The 6,000-nt window shown below is 47.6% G+C and overlaps 1 long non-coding RNA gene across 1 annotated transcript in view; it reads right to left on the bottom strand.

The window, feature by feature from the left end:
• Positions 1 to 1,807: 1,807 nt before the first annotated feature.
• LOC139272652 (uncharacterized) overlaps positions 1,808 to 6,000 on the bottom strand; it is a 54,906-nt gene continuing 50,713 nt past the window's right edge. Inside the window, exon 3 of the long non-coding RNA XR_011594926.1 lies at positions 1,808 to 1,889. This is a non-coding gene — a long non-coding RNA (uncharacterized lncRNA). The remainder of the gene's footprint in view (positions 1,890 to 6,000) is intronic.

Genomic DNA, 6,000 nt, shown 5'->3' with positions numbered 1-6,000 from the left:
ATTCGTGAGAGTTCTTTGCTGCAGAGTATAGCAAGTTTGGCAAAACATGGTTTACAATCAATGTCATTTTGATCAATTTTTGTATCCGGCTTTTCATATACAAACATTTTACCTCAACCCTGCTGGTTAGATTGTTTAGCACAATTTTACACTAGCCAAGAAGTGCAAATTTGCCAACTCTCATCTTTATTTTTGCTTTAAACCAGCAAGAAGCATGTATTGTGAATGATATTAAAAAAAAATTATGACAATAAAGAAACTCCTGATGAGGTGATAGTCTGTAATATCACAATTACATCTTTTCTGAAACACCTGAAGGGTTGCAAAATTAGTGGGAGGACTCCCCCATCCAAGTGTTTGGACACATTGGAGGGGAAATTTAATTTGGAACTATCTACCAGAAAGCTTGGGGTCCTGGAGTACACAGGGATGAAACTACGAACTTTAATCGAATTTGGGATTTTACAGAGCACATTGGGTCTGCGTGGGCGGGGCTAGGAGCTAGAGAGGCAGTCCTTCGGAGAGGCCAGTTTTGAGTATTGAAACTGTCTGGGGTATTGAAACTAAAGCAGATTGTCTGGAGAATTGTGGATACTCGAAAGCCCTTCTCCCCAGGAGACATTAACACAGCAACAATTAAGCCAGAGATAGCTAACCATCATCCTGATTTGGAAAACCATTCCAACCCATACATAATAATGGGATGCATCCAGCCTGCATGAAAACCCCAAGTGCAGACAGACACTGCAAATACCAGGCCTGGTGTTTCCATCAGGGAGGCAGATTTGGAGGATCGACACACCCGAGACAGGTTAACATTTAATGGGCCCGCCAAGATATGACGAGGAAATATCGGGCCCGCCAAGATTGGACAGGGAGTCCGGGCTGGTTTGGCATGAAGATTGGAACAGCTCCAAGGGTATAACTGGGCCTTGCTTTAATAAAGGACATGCTTATGCTGGGCGGTGCTGTGGTGTGCTGGGCTGTGCATAGGATCGGGGGTGGGGGAGGGGGACCACCGCAGCAGTTTTGACTGGCTTCTCCAGCCTCGACGTCCTGCGGTCGGAAAAGGAAGGAAGAACATCACCATCGCGGCAGCAACCAACCACAGCCAACGTGGTACCACCAAAAACACCGCGATTGACCAACTTCGAAACAAAACTCCGCAGGGAAGAGACCGAGGAATCGGGGGTCTCCACTCTGCAGCCTGGGCTTGGCTGCTAGTGGGTGGAGGCATTGCCTGGGGAGACTTTGGGCCTGTTTCTGGCGGGGCGGGGGGGGAGCGGTGGGTGCTTGCCCCATGGGTCCAGGGCACGCCCTGCCGCATCAGCGGACACCACCCAACTGAAGATTGCGCAGTAAGAAGTTTTCTACGATGTTCGGGATACGGCAAGCAGAACCTACAGAATCCAGCGAACCCCGAAATCGCGACCCACCACCAACTACCAGCAAAGGATCAGTGAGCATAGTCCTTGTTTGCCCTGGAGTTTAACCTAGTCAGTGTTAGACATTGGGAGCTGGGAGGTGCATTATTCACTGTAACCCCTTTGAATGTGTGATGTGCTGTTTTTTACTTGAGTGATTATAAGTTTGACATTGTATTTTCTTGCCTTTAATAATATTGAAGTTCTTTTCCACCAAACCAGTTGTCTCTTGCACTTTATCACATCCCCCAAAGAAATCCAGAGCCTAGAACCCAGGGAGTGGGAGCGATTCAAACTGCTCAGAAGGTCAAAGGTGAACCTGACCCCACACACCACCCACTACACGCTACATCTATTATGTTGGATATTTTAGTTCAATACAAGGTTAACCGATCACTGGAACTGCTGACTTCACCATAGTGGTGGGCGTTTAAACATGCCTTTCCAACTGTGAGAGTCTGCAATCTAGAGAGAGAGAGAAAAACAGAGGTCACTTCAATCTCTTGATGAGAAACACTACAAAATAGGACATTGCAAACGAAAGCCTGTTGGTATACTTACATCTTGAAAAAGGTAATGGGGGAGAAATTTGGCTCTTTGTGCCCCCCGTTAGTGCCTGCGGGAGCTGTAACAGGGCGAGAAGGAGTTACCGGACGGGCGCGGCCAATTCACCGACGTCCGCGAACTTTCCTGGTGGTTGTGCGCTGGCACTAACACTTACCGCCTCGCTCTCTTGCGTTCCGTAGATCGTGATATCATCCGGTGCGCAGCGCTCATTACCACCCTGGATGTGATATTCGCTCCCACCCCCAGCTGCATTGCTGGGCGCCAACAAGAGGCATTATCACCTCGGCTGGCCACTCGGGGAACAATATTTCAAGGCAGTGGTGGTCAGGTAGGGCAAACTTTATTCTTCGCACCCATCTGATTGTTTTTGATGGTGCATTGCTGTGCGATGCCTGAGCCCTCCACTCTCTGAGAGTGCTTGGGGCTGTAATGGAAGTCACGCAGATCCCCTGGCCCCACAGAAATAAGAGGAAGAATCTTGCAACCCAGCATTGGCCCTTCCCTTTAAATAAGGGAAGGAGCCTGTGATGCTGGCAGCACCGCATGGAAGCAAATTAATATCTGGGGCGATAACAGGGCGCTGAGCACCGGCTAACATCACAAGCTAAGGTCAGTGAATGCACCTTCAATGAAAGCCTTCTCCGACCAACTGCACCACTAGCCTCACACACTGCTCAATGCACAACCCGCAATCACTCACCTACCAACAATCTCTACCAAACACGAAGCATACCTCACATTCATAACTTCACCTCACCCCCTTGGAGGAGACGGTGCTGGCCATTCTTGGCAGGGGCATGGCTCAGCCCTTGGCCAGTGATGGAGCTGGAGGAAAACAAAGGTTCTGGTATCTTCATACGTTATCCTCCTTCTCACATCCCACTTCCCCCTCGTCCCACAATTTCTTCTGCTTTATAAGCTGCACATGGTGTATGCGTGCACCTCTTGCTTTACCCTCCTCCCCTCTTACAACCCTACCCTTGTGCCTTCCTCATTTCACACACCCAAGAAATGCAGCCTGCCCAGTCAGTGATTGACCAAGAAGAGGGAGAGGAGAGTGAAGAAACACAAGCACTCGATTTCACACACCCAGCCACCAGTTCTTCAAGGTCAACCTGTAAGGCCATCTGCAGTGTCCCCCACTGCAAGTCAGCAGCCTTCCAGCAGCCATGCTGCAGCCACGGGGGTAGCTCCACAGGACAACACTCGGAGAGGCATAGGCACATGCAAGACACTCACCAAGACAATGCACAAGGGTGAATCATTGATTTCTTGATGTCATATTGGATAACTATATGGATTGCAAGTTGGATTGCAAATTTCGCTTTGTGGTGTCTTTTATTTCAAAATTTTGGCTAAGAAAACACTGTAATGGTCAATAACAGAGGGAAGGTAAGGTGTGGGACAAATGTTGAAAGGGGAATTGGGCTTGTATTCACTGGTACCACAGGCGGATGATTCAAACCCAGATATTCTGACCAGAAAGGGACTGTCTGGATTGCCACCTTCCTTCCGCTTCCTCCTCTTCTGCTTCCTATTTTTCTTCTTCCTCCTCCCTTTGCGAGCAGCTTGTCCACTTTGCTACCTCTGCTCCTTCTCCTCATGATGCTGCAGCCCAAGGTGGACTGCAACTAGAACCCCCAGGAGTGGGAGAAAGTGGTGTTCTCAAAGGCCTTTCTTTATGAGCCAAAGCCTTGCAAACGTCCTTCAGCATTCCCTGCACACTTTAACAATTTTTTTAATGTATTGCATCAAGCCACTACTCCAATAAAATGTAAAGAAACCAGTCCAAAAGCCAAACTCTAAACTTACCAGAAAGTTGTGTGTGTCTCTTTAAAAAGCGCTGGCAGTGTCCAGTTGTACTGCTGCATGCACATTCTTCCCTGAGCGTTGTTTAAAGAGGCATTATTAAGAGTGCAACGTCCAAAATCACAGATCATTCGTCAAATCAGGCGTTGCATGGTAATTGACGTCACGTTGTGAATCATTTAAATGTGTACAGTGAGCGCAGGCAATGGCAGTGTCGCCGACCTACCCAATCTGTGCCAGATATGGGCAGAAGCGACGTGGCTGCAATTTTTTCTTCTGAACCGGCACTATAGTCTCCAACTTTGCAGCCGCTGTGCCTAATGTGTATAACTGATGGTTAGAAAACGTCAAACTGAAATATTCATACTTAAAGGAGGAAGACATGGTGTAATTTCCATGAATTTCTTGGGCCCCAATTGCGTACATTGATTTCTGCTTATTTACATCGAATATTACATTCCGGCATAGGCTACTGCAGTTGTCAGGAAATGTCGGTGTAAATTGCTGTCGGCAAAATGGGCATGACAATAGGTGTAAATTTCAGTGTAACTTTCCAATTACATCCCCACAAAAAAATTGAGTCCAGTATACCTTTAGAAGTGAAGAAGATTGCCTCACATTAAGTTATAAAACTCTCCCTCATGAGAAAAGTTAACATCTGGTTCGCAAAAACCATATGGGCCTTCCACCACAATTCCACTGTAACTCTACTGAGAGAGCACTGAGGACCTAGAAAAGAGGCCAGAACACAGATACACCAGGCCCTGGACTGTGTTATTAGTTTTTAGTAGGTCTTGTCTGAGGCAGGACTTCCATCAGCCACTACATTGGGGAGTTAGTGATGGGGACTCCATATGCTGTTAATTCCTGCTTCCCCACCCTCAATTGGATTTATTGTAAGTTTGGAGGCCAGTATGCCACAAGTGAGATGAGATGTAGTGTTATATATGTATACTTGCATTTAATCTGTACAGCCACGAAAGGGCTCATCTCCTGGAGTCCCAAGTCATCCCATAATCCTTTGGGAGCAGAGGTATATAAAGAGGCTTCACAGGTTCGAGAGGCACTCTGGAGACCTGCAATAAAAGACTAAGGTCACACTTTACTTTGAGCTCACAGTGTTCAGTCTGACTCTTTCTCCATACACTACAACTGGTGACGAGACACAGATAGCGAACCCAAAGATGCAGAGAACAGTGGGCATCCTGGAGAAATATTCGGAGGGAGATGATTGGGAAACTTTTGTGGAGCAACTCGACCAATACTCCGTGGCCAATGAGCTAGATGGGGAAGAGAACGCTGCCAAATGCAGAGCGATCCTCCTCACCGTCTGTGGGGCACCAATGTATGGCCTCATGAAGAATCTGCTCACTCCAGCGAAACCCACGGAGAAATCGTACGACAATTTGTGCACTGATCCGGGAGCATCTGAACCCGAAGGAAAGCGTTCTGATGGCGAGATACCGGTTCTACACCTACAAAAGATCTGAAGGCCAGTAAGTGGCGAGTTATGTCACCGAGCTAAGACGCCTTGCAGGACATTGCGAATTTGAAGGACATTTGGAGCACATGCTCAGAGACTTTTTCGTACTTGGCATTGGTCACAAAACCATACTTCGCAAACTTTTGACTGTAGAGACCCCAACCCTGAGTAAGGCCATAGCAATAGCCCAGGCATTCATTGCCACCAGTGACAATACTAAGCAAATCTCTCAGCACACAAGTGCTGCTACAAGTACTGTGAACAAAGTGATGTTGTTTTCAAATCGTAATGTACAGGGCAGGTCACACATACCTGCAGCTACACGTCCGCAGATGTCTCAGAGTCCACCATCAAGGGTGATGAATGCAAGGCCATTAACACTTTGCTGGCGCTGCGGGTTGATCATCGTTTCCATTCATGCCAATTCAAAGGATACGTTTGCAAGGGCTGTGGAACAATGGGACACCTCCAACGAGTTTGCAGGCAAGCTGCTAAGTCTGTTAAACATACAAACCACCACGTTTCAGAGGAGGACATATCCACAGAGGATCACTACGAACCAGAGCCTCAGATAGAGGAGGCAGAGGTACATGGGCTGCACACTTTCACCACAAATTGTCCCCCGATAATGCTGAATGTTGAACTAAATGGACTCCCGGTGTCAATGGAGCTGGACATGGGCGTGAGCCAGTCCATCATGGGCAAAAAGACTTTCAA

The sequence above is a fragment of the Pristiophorus japonicus genome, chromosome 9 (assembly GCF_044704955.1).
Source record: "Pristiophorus japonicus isolate sPriJap1 chromosome 9, sPriJap1.hap1, whole genome shotgun sequence".
Taxonomy (NCBI): domain Eukaryota; kingdom Metazoa; phylum Chordata; class Chondrichthyes; family Pristiophoridae; genus Pristiophorus; species Pristiophorus japonicus.
The sequence above is the reverse complement of the archived record's forward strand: the minus strand, read 5'-3'. Positions and strand labels throughout refer to the sequence as shown.